At 47.6% G+C, this 19831-nt stretch overlaps 1 protein-coding gene across 5 annotated transcripts in view; it reads right to left on the reverse strand.

Moving 5' to 3' along the window:
- The window catches only part of S1PR2 (sphingosine-1-phosphate receptor 2), a 45645-nt gene that overhangs the window by 17529 nt on the left and 8285 nt on the right, over positions 1 to 19831 (reverse strand). The window contains exons 2-3 of one of the 5 annotated variants that reach the window (XM_083185075.1): positions 18131 to 18220; positions 14695 to 15095 (exon numbers count right to left, since the gene is read on the reverse strand). The gene's annotated coding sequence lies outside the window, so the exon portion shown is untranslated. Of the gene's footprint in view, positions 1 to 14307; positions 14474 to 14694; positions 15337 to 18130; positions 18221 to 19831 lie in introns of those variants that run through there. The other 4 variants (XM_083185074.1, XM_083185076.1, XM_083185073.1 and 1 more) reach the window with 4 other exon arrangements.

Consider the following 19831-nt stretch of genomic DNA (forward strand, 5'->3'; position numbering starts at 1 on the left):
GGCCCAAAGCAACACAATCCGAACACTAATCCCTATCCTGTCCGCCTTTGAATCATTGTTCCACCAAAGTACTAGTTCAAAGTTATTTGTCGCAGCTAAACAAAGTCATTCCGGAAAATAGTTTAGCCTTTACATATGGAACAGTCATGATTTTATATTATTATATTATCATTAGGCATTTCTCTGGTTCCTACACTGGATTTATATGCTGGTAAAACTAGTGCTAACACAATGGCCCGCATGTCAGCGTCTGTTTCTCATCAACTTCCATAGAGGAGAATGTGTGTTATGGAAAGCCTGGTGCCCTGCAGGCCTACTTCTGACCCACAAAGTATTTTATTAGGGGGGGCCTCATTTTTTTTTTTAAACTGGGAACCTTTATTAGACTTTGTTATGGTGAACCTGAGTTGAAGTCATGTATACACTATGGTCATTGTTGTGCACTATCGGAGAGCAATACATTATACAGCAGGAAACCAGGCCTCAGTGGCGGAACTTCACTGTAAACCAGGCCCGCGAGTTGATTCAGGGGACAGGGATAGGGTGTGAATAGTCAATAGGTCTGCATTATTGGTCGAAGGCAATATATAGCGACACATGAAAAAGGTGGTCTTGGTCTAGGTCGGCTTTGACAAAAGGTTGACCAATCAAATGTTACAAAGGGAAAAGTCAACACAAATTTGTAATGGTTTTTGTTGTCTATGTCGACATCTGCCGACATGAACACTGTATTGGTGTACTGCGTCCCCTCTTATAGCTTGCCATGCTTTGGGCGCGGTGCCTCGCTGCGCTGGGAACACTATTATATTCTCCCTCTATGCCCAATTGTATCATAAAGTAGGTTAAAAGTCGGTTAAAAAATGAAAATCATAAAAAACTTTTGGCAAACTGTTTTCTGACACGTCGAACTTTTGCTTGTGTTGACGTTTTTTACAACACTGACCTAGACTATATCAACCTTTTTCAAGGGAAGATCTATTGCCTGTCGAGCAATAGTGGTAAACCTACAGTATTGACTGTTGCCCTATGTACTGGAACCAACAGGGATGCACAGTGTAACTGTCTACATGCTGCTTTAAGCGCGCAGCCCAGGCCAAGGGTGGAACCCCGAAAGACAATGGAGTCAGTTGCCACCGGGCTCCAGTCCTGAAGGAGGCACCTTCAGCATTGCCCCTCATCCATGCCTGACCTGCTGAGAGCCACCAAGCAGAGAACCCTTCAGCATCAGCAGCGCTCCTCTTCTAGCACCATAGTGCTCTGCTGTGCAATTGTGGTTGTCAGACATCTGACCGTGACCCTGTACTTGACTGAAGAGCAGATTGGGCTTGAAGTGAAGAGGGTGAACAGGGCTGTTACTCCTAGTGGAGAGCAGCAGGCGCAGACAGCAGACAGAACTGTTGTATGACACAAATAGTAGGGGGGACATGGCTTACACAGGTGAAAGATGATATCAGTCACACAGATGAGGGGGAGCTCACACAAGGAAAGGGGGGGGGGGGGTCATGACTCCTGGGTGTGGCGCATTAGGTTGACAGTGTCTAGGTCGATATTATCGAAAGATCAACACAAGCAAAAGGTCTACATGTCAATGGTCGACACATAAAAAGGTTTTTCAGTTATAATGTGTCTACAGTAAGTCGGCATCTGTCGACATGAGCACCGTATTAGTGTCCCGTGTCCCCTCGCATGGCTCAGTGTGCCTGGCACACTATTATAATCTAACTCTATGCCCAAGTAAAAACAATCTGTTTAAGAACAAAAAGTAGTGAAAAACTTGTGTCAACCATTTCCTGTGCTGAAAATTAACATGTCAACCTTTTCCTGTGCTGATCATTAACATGTCAACCTTTTCCTGTGCTGAGCTTTTGTAACTGCCAGCCTAGATAATGCCGACCTTTTTCACGTGTCAAACTACTGCCTGCTGACCAATGTGGCAGAGACAGCATACTTCCACATGAGTAGAATGGCGGAAGATCCAGTCCAGGATTTAGAACAGCAGCAGGGCTAGGGAGATCCATCCCGGGTTTTCCTAGGATGTATTAAAAACCACTGGCTGATTAGCAGCACCTGGTGCTTCCTGTTATATGTATGTTCAAGACAGAAGGTTGGTGATCCCAATGGCAGTTAGTTCCTGGGCAATAGGCTTGTGTGGGGTCCGGGGATTACATTAGGGATTCTCTGGAAGTACCCTTATTGTGAGAACTGACATTGCTGTAACTTGGTAACTGCCATGCTGTTATCCTGGAATTCTGTCTACCTGCTGAGAATATAGGACCAGACTTCATATTTAACGGGTGGATGTGATTCCTTGTCACACCAAGCAGTAATGTTATCTAAAGCATTACTCTGAAGTGTGGTGAGGGTACACGTTTACACTGATTGTGGTCACAGATAATGAAAACCTTTACAGATAATGAAAAACACGTTGACCTTTTTTTTGTGTCTAACATTTCCAAATAGAACTTTTGTACCTTTGAACTTTTTCTACCATCTACCTTTCAGGGTTGCCTACCCTCCCGGAATAGAGGTCCCCCTTTCTGGCCCCCCCGGAAAGGGAGTCAGGGGGGTCAAGTCTCCCGGAATGCTGACAGTCTCTTGCCACCCCCCACGGCAGGGGGTCCGTGTGATCACATGACACAAATCTTGTCATTGCAGCCCCACCCACCACAGTGCAATGCCTGAAATACCAGTCATGCTCCTTAATCCATATTCAGCACTTGCAATGTATAGTCTATGGGTCCGATTCAGACCTGATCACAATGCTGCAACTTTTTGCTGCCCTGCGATCAGTTAGCCCTTTCCCCACCAGAGTAAACTCCTTCCCCTGTGCACGGCTGTGATTGGCTCACAATGCAAAGAGGGAGAAATCCATTCAAATTCACTCACCATTGAATAGGTCATTGGCAGGGCTGTGAATCTGCAGCCCTGAGTACAAAGCAGAATCGGCCCCCGTCACTGACTGTCTCTCTCTTTCTCTATGCGGTCTCACCACATCATCAGTCTCTTTTTTGTCCTCCCCTCCCTTTCTCGGCTTATTACAGCATTTATACACAAGCCGGCCTAATGCTGTGATATAAAACAGCAAACCTGGGACAGTGAGAGTAAAGGAGGAAGAGTGGGTGATGAAAGGAGGAAGCCTGAAACAAGTGACAGTTATTTCCAACAGTTCAGGATGAATTGGGCAACTCTGCCATTGCAAGTGATGCCCACAGAGAGCACTGGCAGCACCATCCGATAGGGCAATGTGCCCTTTATCATAGATGGTATGAGAGATGTCCCTTATCAGGCTGCAGGAGTGTGTGTGAGGCGCCAGCGGAGCCTGCAAGTTCCTGAGCTCTGTATGGCTCTGCATTGTTCTGCACTGCAATAACAAACACTGCTGTGGTGGATGAGAAGGGGTTGGTCGCCTGTAGAGAGCTGACCCTAATAGCTATTGTTGTCTGCACCACAGAGAGCTGTCCGTACATGGCGTATTACTAATGCACGCTGCAGGGATGGACAAAACAACTCGGAATTCAGGAGCCAGTCAGAGAAATCCAGGAGCCAACAGGAATTGTGTAAGAAGCAGCAGCCTGGGAAGATCAGAGCAGGCAGCAATAGTTATGTATTCCAGCCAGACGGCACCAGCAATGCCTCAGCCGCACACAGAACAGATGTATACTGTCCACTATACAATAGAATCCGAAATATAATCAGTAACGTGACAATAGTACATAGGATACTGCAATCCACTGCATTGGCCTGGAAATATCTGGATGCTGAGTTTAGTCTGAACTAACTAATAGGTATTCATGCTAAGGAGCCATAGATCCACATTACAATGACTGAGCCTCCAGCACCTGTAACTGTATTTGCATGATGGAATACTGTTGTTCTTAGCCCAAAGAACTTGGCATGCATGGGAGGAAATTCCTTTTGATCGAAATATAAGAAACAGGGGTCTGGGGCGGCTGAAAATGATCGTAGGCCTATGGAGGAGTTGTGACCAGTGCTGTCTGAGTGTGGAACTCCTATTAATGATGGCCGACCCATATTTGCCACCACAGTGGCCTGTTGTGATTGGCTGGCAGTGAAGAGGAGTCTCTGGGACTAAGCCTTTGAACCATTTCATCGCAGGCAGTTTTTTTCTTCCCACATAACAGAAACCAGTAATAAAAGACCTCCAGCTCTCTAGACGCCAACTGTAACTGCTGGGAGAAAAATCATTAGATGGTCACTGACTATCGAATGATTTCTGCAGCTTACGGTCTCAAAAGTCAGTCAATACTTACCTTCCAGATGCAGTAGGAATTCGGGGCAGGTGCTGACGTCATCGGCAGGCCTGCCTTCCCCTGCTACCATCTCCTCCCGGCCCCCAACCCTCCCCTTACTGTGCGAATGCCATTGGTGAGTGTGATACCCGCCGAAGTAATTCGTGCAGGGGGTTTGCACATGCCCTTATTCGTGTATGTGCAGACCCCCTACCATCGAAATGGGGGCCAAATTTGGATCCAGGTCCGAATCGGCCCTTATAGTTCCTTAGCCAACCTCAGCAAAGCATTTAAGAAAAAAAAAGCTATAGTCTGGCACCCGGTTACTTTCAGCGCCACCACCCGCTGCCAGCCAAACGTCTGAAGCCTGAGAACATTTGATGTAATAACTGAATAAGTAATAAGCAGATCAAGGTGGGTACTGCAGCCCCTGAGGCGCCCACTGTGCCAATGACTTTACCTAAAGCAGAGCCTTTATTTATGACACCATTATTATCTTTTATACTTCAAAAAAGACAGTGAGCCATTGTTCTCCCTGTCATGCATTTCTCCCCGACAAAGCACAAAAGGCTGGAGAGGTGCGACGGTGAGATGTGTGATGCACCTGCTCTATGGCGCACAGACTGGCATTGTTCTGAGGGGCCAGAGGCAGATGTTCTGCTGTAGCCTATATTATATTTTGAGGGCGTTGGGGTGCTTGTTGGTACACGCGACAGTGTTTGACATGTAAGTGCGCAGGCAGTCGTTGGTGTAGGATGGCATTGCTCCATGGGAGCCCAGGATGGCATTGCTCCATGGGAGCCCAGGATGGCATTGCTCCATGGGAGCCTAGGATGGCATTGCTCCATGGGAGCCTAGGATGGCATTGCTCCATGGGAGCCCAGGATGGCATTGCTCCATGGGAGCCCAGGATGGCATTGCTCCATGGGAGCCCAGGATGGCATTGCTCCATGGGAGCCTAGGATGGCATTGCTCCATGGGAGCCTAGGCTGGCATTGCTCTGTGGGAGCCCAGTCAGGTAAGCTGTAATCTCTATGATCTGCTGATGGCGACACCCCACAATGAGCATCTCCCAAATTCACACAATTGGTGGCTCCAAGCTTTTGGTCCTGGCTTCTCATTCCAAGTCTACAGTAAGAAAACCATGGTTTGGCTAGACCAGCGGTTCTCAAACTGTGGGTCCTGACCCCCAAGTGGGTCCCGACCTTCTCAGTATGGGGTTGCAACTATTCAAAAATCTGTTGAATTGTTTAGTTTAGACCCTTCCCATCATGTTAGGCCTCCACAATGCTGCCATGCAGATGCTCGCTGATGACTACACGTGTTATGTGACCTTCTGCAGTAACTTTCTGGGGTCCCGTAATTATTTTTATTGTCTGATGGGGTCCCAGAGCTAAATAGTTTGAGGACCCCTGGGCTAGACTGTCCTCACACTACACAGACCTATATACCCCGACGGCCATATTATTGTAAAGGAACAGCCTAGATGTGCCAAGTGGATCTGATCTACTGTCAAATTCTAGGTTTCTATGTAATGAATGTCAGAAATGGAGGCGGCCACAGAGCTGAGTATATACCCTGTATCTTGTTACCCCTCTCTCCCCTGTTAGCACTACGATATGCATCAGTGCTTCTGCTGAGGAAACTCCTCTCTCTTCCCGGTATAGTCTGCAGCTTCGCTGGAAGTGATATTTAGGTTTCCTTAATGCATCATCTGGAAACTGAGAAACCACAACAATGTGCTTCACACTGCTTGGAAGTAGGTACGCAGCCGATGTGAGTCTGCCTCAGACACTATAGGGGATTCCCGGCATGATGATTATTTTTATACTTTATCTACTTCACTTTCCACATACACAACGCAGGCTCCATTCCACCTCATAACTCCTAGCATCGCAGTCACTCAGTGCAAATACACAGACTTCACAGTCACGCACACAGGGACCTACAGTACACAGGACACATGGTTGCACAGTTCCGAAACCTACATTCTGCCAGCACAAATAACACAGGCTGAATGTTCCAGTCAGTCACACGGGGCTCTGTGATTCGCTACAGGAGGTACAATGCAGGAGGATAATTACAGGCCAGAAATCCCTGCTAGTTAGATTGCTAGCATGCACTGGGTTCGCTTGAGGCACCCTGACCTGATATGACAGCAGCGTGGTCATCGTAGCAGTGACTGTAAGGGGTTTATTTACTAAAACCAGAGTTCCATTGAAGACGTGATGTTGGCCAGAGCAACCAATCAGAATCTACTTTTATTTATTTAGCAACTGACCTTCTAGAAGATCATACATATAATCTGAGTGGTTGTCCATTGCAACATCCTACCTTCAATAGAACTTCCATCTTAGTAAATAAACCCCTAAATGTCCTGCCATACAAACAACCCGTACCCATCCCAAACACTTGCAGCCTTCCCACATATGCACCCTCCCTGTTATACAATACAGACAGTCACAATGTCCAGGCTATATCCCTACCACGCTCACCGGAATGGCATGAGGTACTTACGCCGGCCCTTGGTCTGGCATGTCCCCTCAGTGACGGCTTAATGCCTATGTTAGACACGTCCCCTTATATATCTATCTATAAGCCCACATCACATGGCAGAAACTCTTCTTTGTCAGTTCCCTAATGCTCACACGTCTTATAGTAGTACAGCGTGTTCATGTTTACAGTCCTGCTACACGATACGTGATTAGATGCAGGCCAGTCTGCGCACACACATAACACGTATGTATGGTGTTTCCCCTCATCTCTCAGTGCTCTATTACTTCCTGTCATGCAGCTGTCTTATCTGCACAGGGCTGTCTACCCTCATGTTACCCTTCCACTGCCGGGAAAGGAACACAATACAAGCAGAACAGCACAGGGACTGGCGTACAACATTACATAACACCCTCCATGACACTGCACGGCCAGGCAGTATAGTTACGTGCTGTATAACGCAAGGGCCAACATGTAAACATGTTTAGAGCAACGGTAGCATATAATGAGGGGAGTTTTGCACAAAGACAGCATCACTTTTATTAAAACCGGAACTGGACAAGACCGCAGGGGGTGTCCCATCCAGGGGGGTGCCTTGTCCGGGGGGTGTCCTGTCCGGGGCGGGTGTCTTGTCTGGGGGGGATGCCTGTGATAGCTTTCACCAGGGAAGGGGAGATTACAGCCTCTGTCTTCATTTGGATGGCTCGCGGAAGCGCACTGTGTACCGTGAGCATGCACGGTCACGCTCTATATAAGGGGGAAATGTAATATGATGAGAGAATCAGAAAGTGAGAGATTTGCTAAGAAATCTCCATTATTTTTTTTAAAGCGGCAATCATGTACACTGCAAAACCAGTTTGATTTTGCAGTGTAAATGGTTGCCGCTTTAAAAAACCTGGAGATTTCTTACCAAATCTCTCACCCTATAACATTTCCCCCATGGTGTTTAGTGATATTTATTTTATTTTTTTTGCTTTATTTTTAGATGATACTTTTCTTTGTTAGCAATAATAATGCAGTGGTGAGTGTTATGTAGAGATGAAAAAAAAAAAAAAAGTGTTGGTGGCCTATTAATTATTTACATGGTACATAGAAGCAGATGTTCTAAACCTTGAGAAGTGAGAAACTGGGAGAGTGAAAAAGTACCAGCCAATGTTATAGGCTAGGTTTGAAAAAAAAAATGACAGTTATGGGCTAGTTGTCTGCACTTTATTATCTCTCGCCACTTAAACACTTTTCAAGGTTGGTGGGCGTATGTGCAGGGTAATTTCTGCGCACGTGCATAGGCTGGGTGCGTGCGTTCACGGCGAACAGGGTGTTCCCCTGGCTCACGCCCTTAAGTGTGTGGGCGGAGGCCAGCCGGCCCCCGCCCACACACTTAAGGCCAATCTTAGATGTGCATGTGCCTTCCATATCATTAGATGATCAGCGGCCATCGGGTGATGTGGGCGTTCTCCCGCAGGCTGCAAATGGATGTTTATGCAAAACACGCTGTGAATGGGTGGCGACGAGGCCACCATTCGCAAGTTGGGGTTTGGTGGACTCGCGAATTAACCAGAATAACCCCCTTAGTGGGGGGACACTTGTACTTTACCGGGACAATCGTGTGATATTGCAGCTATTGCTGTGTCTTCCGGAGCAGAACAAGTGCCGCCAGACCAGAATGCATTGGTGACATCTGTCAACTTTCTGACCGCAACAATTTCAAGATGACATATTGTGAGCCATTGACAAATAGGTTCCTCTTTTTTTAAGAGCCATAAAAAAAACTCTCTGTAGCCCGGCACGTGTACCGTATCTCTGGTCAGGTCTGTCACAGCATTTGTCGTCAGCTAGTTCAAAAGTCAGAACAATCTGCCGCAATAATGGCAGAAGCGAGGGGCGTTAACCGCGCCTAAACTTGTTCCTATGAGTGTAGCGTATGGCTTAGAGATACAGCCATTGCCAGTCATGTTTGTGCTGTAAACATAGAGCTGATGCAGACTGATTACAGTGTTATGGTAAGTTACTAAGGCTTAGTACATGGACCACTTAAACAGTGCAGGGGAAAAAAAAAAAAAAAAAAATCACTGTTCTGTGTTCTATTGAAGACGGGATGTTATCTATTATCTTCTAGAAGGTGCAAAATAAGTAGAATCTGGTCGCTATGGGTAACATCCCATCTTCAATAGAGCTCCCATCTTAGTAAATTTACCCCATTTACTCTTCTCTGGGGCAATAGAAAAAATAGTTTTCACAATATTACATCAGGGATAAGTGTAATGTATAGGGGAGTGGTTCCCGACCTGTGACCCTCGGGATGTTTGCAAGGGTGCCTCGGTTAGGGGGACCACAGCCAAAACAAATTATTTATGCTCAAAGTGATAGGCAAAACCAGTGCTGGTGGCTGTCAATCATAAAACGTATGGACAATTAGAACCACAGCGATGTTCCCCACCACATAACTGAACCTGAGGGTGACAGTCAGGCAAAATTGATTTTTGTTTTTTTATCCATAAGAAACTTTTTGACTAGAGGTGCCCTAGAGGTGAACAAATGATGATATTTAGGGCGCCCTGGTCAAGAAAGTTGGGGAACCACTGGTATAGTAGGAGATAGAGTGCAGACGTTTTCCATAGCAACCAACTAGCTTGTTCTAGCACACATAAGAACCGGACTGGTTGATACTTTATCTCTCTACACTTTAGATCTCTCCAAAATTTGATAAATCTCCCCCATAGTTCTCTAGAGTCGATACCACTAGTTATGTCACATATTACGTGACTATAGCTATATGTATCTGTAGATCTATGTAGGACACACACAAAGCACAGTATATAGCTTAAGGCCCATACACACTGGGCGACTTTGAGCTGAAAGTTGCTCAAAACAGCAGGTTTGAGCGGCTTTCAGCTCAAAGCTGCCCAGTGTGTTCGGCCCGGCGGTGAACGCTGCTGCTCGGTCCGGGAAAGCTGCTCATCTGCTGGTAATACCAGCAGATGAGCAGCTTTGAGGACGGCTTTGCATAACTCAATGCAAAGCCGTCCTCACCCCGCTGTAGGCGCCGGGCAGGGGGAAAGCCGCTCAGTGTGTATGCACTGAGCGGCTTTCCCCCCCAGCGATGACAGCGATCATCGCTGTCCATACACACTAGGCATAGTTGTCCAGTGTGTATGGACCTTTACAGAGAGACGTAGACATCATGGCTATCTAATGCATAATCTCAGTGTCAGACACAATGGCGCAATATTTGCTTTATTTCCCCTTAATAATATCTCTAATACGTCAGAATGGAAGTCCTGATAATGATCTCCTGGAACAATATATTACCCTGGTTGTAGGATTGAATCTCCATAATTATTAGAGTGGTTTTAGCAAAACCCCTTTCAGACCGAAAAAGAAATTACCGGGTGAAGCAGTTGTAACTGGTAATTTCATGAATAACACCGGTCCTATTTTGGTGTGAAAGGGCACACCCGTGTCGTAAATCCCATGTATCCAACCCTGGAATTGACCAGGGTTGAGGACACGGAATTTACGACCCGGGTTGGGTCATAAACCTGGTAATTTGTTCTTCTGTGTGAAGGGGGGGGGGGGGGGGGGGGGGTCAGGCTGCTCCCGGCAAAATGACACAGCATTTGAAATGCCGTGTATTTGCCGGGATTTTCAGACTTTCTGTAAGACTGTCTGTAAGGGATATAACTCACTACCAGAGCCTGGACTAGCACCGAGCTGTCCTCCTGGACTTAGTGTCCTGTCCAAAAGCCACTGTTGGCTCTATTACTCCAAGAAGCCTGGAGAGGGTTAAGTCTGTAGTAGCTGGTGTGTGAGAAACGGCCCCAGAACCTTTGTGCATCTCCTCTGATGGAGAACATCTGTCCTGTAATGTTATGCAGGCGCTGGAGATGAGGCATGGGGGCTGCGAGGTCACCTCCTGGTTTAACCCTTGTGTTATCTATTAGGGCTAAGAGAGTGAGGACCACAGGCTGGAAAGGTAAGAAGCCAGGGGATGGGTAGGGAAGAAGCCACAGGGTTGTAGGATAGGAAGCCAGGGGGGTAATGGTAACTAGCCAGGGGTGCAAGTTTAAGAAGTCAATGGGAAAGGCTGAAAAGGAAGGAGAAGAAGGCAGTGGAGTATGAAGCCAATGGTGGTAAGAAGCATGGCGAGCACAGGTATCCATGCGAGGGGACGCGGTGCTACGTTTCAGTGTCCATGTCCACTGTGTCGACATTTAGGACAAAAAAATGACCATGTCGACATTCAGTCACGTCGAGCTAGTGGTGTCGACCTAATGCTTGTTGACCTAGTTTACGTCTATCCAATAATCCATACCCAAAGGTGGGCAGATACCAGGCAGCACTGAGGCAGAATGGGCAGGACAGTAGTTAGTGTAGAACGGGCAGCTGTCTGTGCCCAGACGAAATTGGCAATTTGGAGGGGTCTGTGCTGGATTCAGTCTGGCAGCAAAGTGTTTGCATAGAACGAGAAGCAGACTGGATAGAGCAGGCGACAAGTGTCTGGATAAAGCTGCAGCTTGGACAGACAGGGCAGCAGACGTCAGATGTTCTAGGCAATAGATTAAATAAAGTAGCAGACTACATGAAATAGGCAGCAAACTATTCCTATAAAACAGGCAGCGGCACAGAGTGTCTGCGGGGAATGAGCTGTTAATTGTCATGATGGAACAAGTTACAGTCTGTGCCTGACGGGAATTGGCAGAAGGCTGCAGAGAGCGAGTGGCAACGATGTCTGGCTAAAATGGAACTTGTGACGAAAATAACAAGATGAAAAATATGAACTTGAAATAATAAGAAACACAATAGTATGTGACCATGATTAGTTTTATTGCAAGTGTTTATTTTGCATTCCTTATTGTATTACTTTGTATGATGGGTGCAACGGAATAGTCCCTGCACAGGACTTCATATTATGGTTACTAAAAGATTCCCACCCCCTCCCCCAAGCAGCAGCACACTGTCAGTCACCTGACGTCTGCAGCCTTATGGTGCCCACACATGCACAGATCCCGGCGGTGCGATGCTATGCGATGGGGTGCGCGCTCCCGCGGCACCTCATCGTACAGTACAAAAAGTATGTGCTGCACATACTTTTTGTACTAGCTTTTTATCGCATCGCATCGTATGACCATCACATGCACAAGGCATACGATACGATGCTATGTGTGCTAGTTAAGCACAGAACGCACGCCGGGATCGATGCATCTGTGGGCACCTTTACTGCTTTTGTTGTGACATACACACTGAGCGATGTAGGCGATATGTCGGTATGACCGAGGGGCTTGACCAAAGTCAAATCTATATTCCAGTGATACATGCAAAAGCAGCCAGTATTTACCATGTATGCAAATAAATAAATAAATGGGGTATGGGTATAAACCGGACAGGACCCCCGACGTCAGACCGGACAGGCTCCATTCATCAATATATAACATTTTGGAGCTTGTGGTGTCCAGTCCAGGGGGTGCATTGCCAGGGGTGTCCAGTTCGGGGGGGCTGCTCTGACACCTGTCACTGGGGAGAGGAGAAGGGAGAGAATACAACCTTCCTGCGTGGTCCGGGGGTGTAATAAAAACCAGAACGGTCCGGACCACACGGGGAAGCTGTAATCTCTCCTTCCCCATGTCCCTGGTGACAGCTATCACAGGGACCCCCTCAGGGTCCGGTTTGTACTTAGTCCCAAATAAATGCAATTGCATCCCCTGCACTGCAGCAACAGCATCTCAATCATAAGTATGCCTTAGTTTCTTAACGGTATGGGGGTAGTTTTAGGCACGGGGAGGGGGGGGTGGTTATGGGTGAAGGCTAGGGTTGGGCAGCAGAGTGGCAGGGCTAAGCACTGAGAAGGGGGGGGGGTAGGATTAGGCTGGGTGTGTTATGATTATGGTTTGTGCTCTGTACTCCTTCCTACGAGTCCCTTTAGTCAAATTAGAGTTAAACTGCAATCTGCAGACCCCAAGTGCTTCTTACACGTTGATACATGTTGAGCTAAAATACCCCTCTATTTAGCATATTTAATTAGTGCGGGGACATCATGTTTGAATATGTGGTTGGAATTTGTTATGACATTGTTCGATAGTGGCCAGGCTAGAGACGACGCATTTCGCAAAGGCTTAAATAACAGCCCTGAGCAACCAGGACTGTGCTGCCCCTATGAGTGGACAGCCTGTCCGGGGCCTCCTGCAGTGAAGGATGGAGTATATGAGTACATGAACCAGGTCCAATCTCTGGGAGCCTAGGAGGTGGCAAAAACATCAACTGCTATTGCAGGATGGAAATGGCCATGCACCTGGGCCAACCCTTATTTTACTAATAATCTTTATTATAATTCCAAGGAAGACTACCAAACCTATGCATTACATAGAGCAAACCTTTACACAGCCACCAATGCAGCTCATCAGGTATGGTATAACTTACCGATTGTTGGGATTCCGATGGTCTTTTCTCCAACATCGGAATCCCGACTATCAGGAGGGTGAGCGCATTGAAGCCTCTTGCTGGCTCGCAGCGCTCACCACTTCTATTCTCCCTCTATAGGGGTCGCGGACCCCCACAAGTGAAAATAGCCAGTGCAAGCTGGGATTCCGATGTTGGAGAAACGTCCATCGGAATCCCAACTGTGTCACTCATCCAGCTCCCGGCTCATCTTGACCAGCAAACCCAAGTGCCTCTTGGTAAAGCGCAGGGAAACAGCACAAAAGTGGGCGCCTGACATCACAAAGGAGGATTTGTGGTATGGTTCTACACTCCTGTGGTTAGGAAATGAGCCTGCAGATTCCATTAGCATTGTGCACCGTATGATCAGAAGTTACAGACAAGTAAGCACCTTGGCTGAGAGGTGACGCTCCCCTGGAATTAGGTGTTTGTCTTAGTTCCCATTACATAAGATTGATAACATGTTTGTCTCTTTCGTGGTAAAATGAAGTTCATGCGTTTACTCAATCTTTTCACTCATTTCAGCCTAGCTTTTACCGGATTGTAATCCAATCTCAGTTGTTGTTTTATATATCCCAGGACCTTCTGAAAATCCTGGATGCAGTCCACCTCTATAGCTGGGTTGCAGGTCACAGCACAAGAGCCCGCAGACCCCCATACACCTCTATCTGGGGTGCAGGTCCCAGCACATGAGCCCGCAGACACCCATACACCTCTATAGCTGGGATGCAGGCCACAGCACATGAGCCCGCAGACCCCCATACACCTCTATAGCTGGGGTGTAGGTCACAGCACATGAGCCCACAGACACCCATACACCTCAATAGCTGAGATCCAGGTCACAGCACAAGAGCCCGCAGACCCCCATACACCTCTGTAGCTGGGGTGCAGGTCACAGCACATGAGCCCGCAGACCCCCACACACCTCTATAGCTGGGGTGCAGGTCACAGCACATGAGCCCACAGACACCCATACACCTCTATAGCTGGGATGCAGGTCACAGCACAAGAGCCCGCAGACCCCCACACACCTCTATAGCTGGGGTGCAGGTCACAGCACATGAGCCCTCGGACCCCCATACACCTCTATGCCACTATGAGCTGTGCTGCACACCATCCCCACCGCCCTCACCTGTTGTGTACACACCATCATTCCTGCTGTCTGCCTGCCCTCCTCCGTCTGCACAACAGAGCCGGGGAATCCCAGGTGCAGCAGACCATGTGGGCACACGCCTCCTGGCTTACTACTACTATCCACCTTTGCCTAGCCCTCTAACTGTTGCTCTGCAGCTGCTGATGCACTACAAGTTCCAGCATGGCAGGCAGAGCATTCTGGATCTTGCGGTCCCAATACAGTTGGAGTTGCAACAGCGCTAGTCACTGGGAGCAGTAACGGAGACAATGGGGCAGACATGCTCCTTCCTTCTAGCCTAACTATAGATGCGCCTTGAATGTATCATTCACAATGGAAACATTAAGGTACACAACAGATTTACAGCTGCTGCCATCCTCTCCTTACCTTGGTCACTTAGTGCCTACATCCAGCAGCTGATGGAGATGGATTAGGGGGGTTGTCTTCCTGTGCGCACCCCAAAAAGTCAGCATTAGCAAATCCCACAGCAGAGTCTCCTCCAAAGAGTTATTTCACCCTGAGCACATGATCCTGGGAAGAGACCTGTATCCACAGGGGGTCCAGACAGGACTTCTCCTCTCCTGAGCTGTACTCTGTCCTCTGCTCCCAGCCAGCATCTTAGAGACTTGTCAGCCTTTCCTCTCCCACTGCCACCCTGCCAGAGTGGGGGGTTTTTGGGGTGTGCTCACTACACCCATAGTTCTCTCTCTCTTGCTGTCTCACTCCTTCCCCCTCTTCTTGGAAAACAAAATCCAGATGTTCTCCTCTGCCTTTGGCTCTGGGACCTTCTGTGGGAGACCAAGGAGGGGCAGAGCTTAGAGAGAGACAAAAAGGGGGGATAGTGGGAAAAAAGTGAAATAAACCAACAACAGATATGACAAAAGTGTCTTTTTTGGTGCTCAGCATTGGACACAGAGTGGAGGAGGACAGAGAGAACTCAGCCCTGGCTCGGCTCCCCCTCTCTGTCTCCACCTCCTTCTCCCAGTGCAGACTCTGCTGCCTCCCCCTTTGTAGACACACTCACTATTCTTTGCTATCTAACTAATTATGGAAACTGCAATTTCAGCGCAGCTGCTATGATGGGGGGGAGGGGGAGGCCGTTTCTTTTTGGGATCTGTTGTAAGCAAGTTTCCCTGAGCTGGGGGTAAAGTTTGGGGAAGGAGAACTTGCAGTGCGCCCAGATGTGGTCAGTGTCAGGTGTAGCTCAGCCACAAGGGGGGGCGTGTATATTAGGTAAGGGGTCAGGGACATGTCCCGGCAATAGCATGACCAAAGGTGATGTCTCCTTTGCATTATAAAAAACAGGTACGGTTCATCAGCTGTAGCGGCACTACAAGTCCGTACATGCCTTAGCAGCATGGTGCTTGGTAAGATCTGCTGGAATATCTACTTACTCTATAGGTGCGTACACATGTACAGATTTTCTGTCTGATCTATCTGGTGGGAACAAAAACCTGGAAATGTATGGGAGCAACTGACAATCAAAAAATTGATCCCAAACACTTGAAAGCAGACAGTGATCAGTCAGACAAATTGTTTAATCTTTCTGATATAACAAATTTATCAAAACATATTTTTTTTTCTGTTTTCCTGCATTTGGGTGGAAATTTTTGATTGTCATATGCTCCCATACATTTTCAGGTTTTTGTTCCCACCAGATAGATCAGACAGAAAATCTGTACATGTGTACGCACCTTATAACTGACAGGTCACCGGATATCTGAGCCTCCTGGAAGGTCACCAGCAACTTCTCATGGTAAAATAATAGTGTTATATATATATATATATATATCAGTGGTAGCCAACCCTAGCCCTCGAGAGCTAACAGTGCACATTTTCCAGACAACCTAGCTGCTGCACAGCTGCAATCATTAATCACTGACACATTTTAAAAGATCCACAGATGGAGCTAATTAGCTCACTTGTGATTCTGGCCCTTATTCTGGTTGGTGCGGTAATATCCGCGTGCGTTCGTGCCGCCGATGTTTTGTGTCTGCGCATGTGCAGAGGCGTCTCTGCGCATGTGCGAGCGGGGCGTACGGGAAAATCCCGCATGAAATGTGAACACTCCGAACAGTGGGGTGTGAAGGGCTATTTGGGCTCATTACCATTTGCATACGCCCCGCGTTTCATGGGTGTTCCCATGCAAACGCTGGGCGTACGTATGGTAATGCGGCCGTGACGCACGTGTAGGGGGCGGACATATGACATCACCGGATGTCAGCTGCCCGCCCAGATCCCTGCTTTTGCACAGAAAAATGTCCATGTGGTCTGAGGTTGCGGGAGCTGGTGGACCACTCTGTCCTGCATTCGATGGTCTGCGACCATCGAATGATGGGGGAGGTTCCCTGAGATGGAGGAGGCGTATTCCATGAAAAATACATGTGCGGTCCGTTCGGACAGCTTCTTACCGCGTACGGACGGAGTTGGCGATCCGTATGGAAGGCGGGGTTTCGCACGCACGGTCCTGGCTGCATATTCGGATCCGGCCGCACCGATCAGAATAAGGCCCTCTGTGAGGAGACCTGCAAAACATGCACTGTTGGTAGCTCTCGAGGACTAGGGTTGGCCACCCCAGGTATATATATAAATCAATCTTAATGCCTGGTTGTGGTTAATAGCTTTACAGAGCCACTTTAGATAGAGTCCAAACTATGACCCTCCAGCTGTTGTGAAATTACACATCCCAGCATGCCTTGCCATAGTTTTACCATTCCCTTATAGCAAATATGTGGCAAGGCATGATGGGACTTGTAGTTTGACAACAGCTGAAGGGCCATAGTTTGAACATGCCTGATGTAGACAGTCATTAGGTCAAGGCCAAAAGGTCATCATGCATGTGTCGACTTTGACAAAATGCCAACACAACCAGAAGGTCGACACATGAAAAAGCCAACATGAGTTTTTCACTTTTTTTTTTCTTAAATTTTTTGGACTTTTTCATAATTTGATATCCATGTGGCAATGGTAACAGTTTGCCATGCAAGGGTACGAGCTGCACTAATTGGGGGTCATTTGTCGACATTGACACCAAAATATCTGGAAAACTCATGTCGACCATTTACCTGTGTTGACCTTTTGCCAATGTTGACTTTATGAACGTTGACCTTTTGGCATTGACGACCTTTTGGTGTTGACATAGACACTGTAAAGCTTTCCATCCACACCCGTAATGCCTGGGGCGGACCATTATACATTCATGTTTATGTAGATTGTTAGCTCTTGTGTTTAGTTGCTTTTTCTGTTGGTATAAGTTTATTGTTCACAGGTAAGTTTATGTACAGCTTTCATACTTGCGGAGAGCAGTGGCAGAGAGTGACACGGTATTAATTATTAATTATTAGTAATAATAATAACAAAGATATAGGGCCAAATGCACTAAGCTTCAAAAGTGATAACGTGGAGAGTGATAAACCACCAGCCAATCCGCTCCGATTGTAACATGACAGGTAGAAGCTGATTGGCTGGCTGTTTATCACTCCCCATTTTCGCACTTTTGAAGCTTGATACATCTGACCAGGGCAGGTGCAAGGCCCCGGAGCGCCCCAGGTGGGGGCAAGGGGATACTGGGGCGCCCTGGCGCTCACGCGCTTTACGGTGGGGGGGGGTTGTGATGCGGCCGCCACTGCGCTCCACGGGGGGGGGGGGTGTGGGGGAGTTGGTGGCGGGAGTTGCGGTGGGGGGGGGGGGAGATGGTGTGTGTGTGGGGGGGAGATGGTGTTAGATATGCGCCTCTGGGTGGGCTCCAGGAGGGTTGGTGCGGGTGCTACCCCCGCCGCAGATTGACGGTGACTATGACCAGCACGGGGGGGGTTTGTCTCACCTGCTCCCAGCTCCTTTCTTCCTGCTCTCCTCGGTGCGAGCTTTGCCGCTGCTGCTGTGTCGCCTTCTGCTGCTCATTACCGCCCTGCAGCTGACCCAGAGTAAGTATAGGATATGAGACATTGGGTCGACACTATGAAGGTCGACATAGTGCTTAGGGTGACATGTGAAATAGGTCAACATTTCTAAGGTCGACAGGGTCAGAAGGTCGACACAAGCGTTATGTCAACAATGGGAAGGCTGAAAGTCAAAAGATCGATGTGTGTTTTTCACGTTTTGGTTTTGTCCAGAATTTCAACGAAAGTCGACATGAACACTGTATCAGCGCACTCACCACTCACGGCACACTAGTATATTCTCCCTCCATGCCCTAGTGCAGGCCTGGCCAACCTGTGGCTCTCCAGATGTTGTCAAACTACAAATCCCATCATGCCTTGCCACAGTTTTCTAATAAGGGAGTGTTAAAACTGTGGCAAGGCATGCTGGGATTTGTAGTTTCACAACATCTGGAGAGCCACAGGTTGCCCTGCCCTGACCCTTGTCAATTCACAGGCTTCCACATGGCGGGATGTTACTCTGGGTGGGGTGGTGTATACCTGATCGCTGCTCTCCAGAAATGAGCAGCTGTGCGATCAGCAATGAACCAGGCCCTAAATCCAGGGTCCATGACATTGCTCCCAACCAGATCTGGGAATGTTCCTGCTGGCTAGACTGACAAATTCCCAGGTCACATGTCTGAAGGTTACATGAGAGGCTGCTGTGGAGCCTGGACATCCTATAATAACACAATGTAGTCCTGTAGTGGTTACAGTATAACGAATCCTTTCATCTTTCTGTCTGACACCTCTGTTTTCACCAAAGTTTGAAAATCATTTACATTTGGCCCTTGGATATGACATTGTTCTGCTCTATGCACAAAGCCGGTTTTTGCTGTATCCAAGGGCAAGAATTAAACAGCTGCCAAAATGATTACATATCAGACTACAAAATAATATACAGGATTCCTCGCAAAAAAACAAAATAGTTCATCCTTAAAGTTTTAACCCTTTGTGTGCCAACGTTGCTGTTTCTTAAAAACGCCACAGCGACTGTTTTATTTGGGGGGGGGGGGGGGGGGCGGGGGTGCAATGTTTTACTAAACTTTAATTAATCGATTGCAGATCATTTGCCGCCAATAACTAAAGCGATTCATATTCCTCAACTACGGCCCTGGCATATTTAGCGGATATTTTGCACATCTCCTACAGCAACGTTGGCACTCAAAGAGTTAAAAAAAAAACAAAGTGGGACACAGGATGCAGGAACAGGCCGCGTGACAGTCGTTTGTAGGGTATCATTTCTAGCAGTGATCTAGGGTGTCCGTAAACATGGTCTGATCCCCATCTGAGGGAGCAGCGGAACTGCGATCATTCATAGAAGCATTACAACCATCACACAAAGGAAGTCTATTGTCATGGCTGCCAGCAATGGAGTAATGTGGGTGCAAGCAGTCCTGAACCAAGCCCCTCCAGAGACAGACATACAGTATTACCAAGTCACAAACAGTTCAACTGTTCCACAGTATAAACTCCAGGCTTTAGGCTTACCACATAATGGCCTAATATAAGTAAAGAATTAAATGGTACCATATGTTCCGAGTTAGCGTGTCCGTTGGAAACCAGCTGATTTGATACAGTTCAGGATGATTTTACTTAGTGTGACA

The sequence above is a fragment of the Crinia signifera genome, chromosome 4 (assembly GCF_055691185.1).
Source record: "Crinia signifera chromosome 4, ASM5569118v1, whole genome shotgun sequence".
Taxonomy (NCBI): domain Eukaryota; kingdom Metazoa; phylum Chordata; class Amphibia; order Anura; family Myobatrachidae; genus Crinia; species Crinia signifera.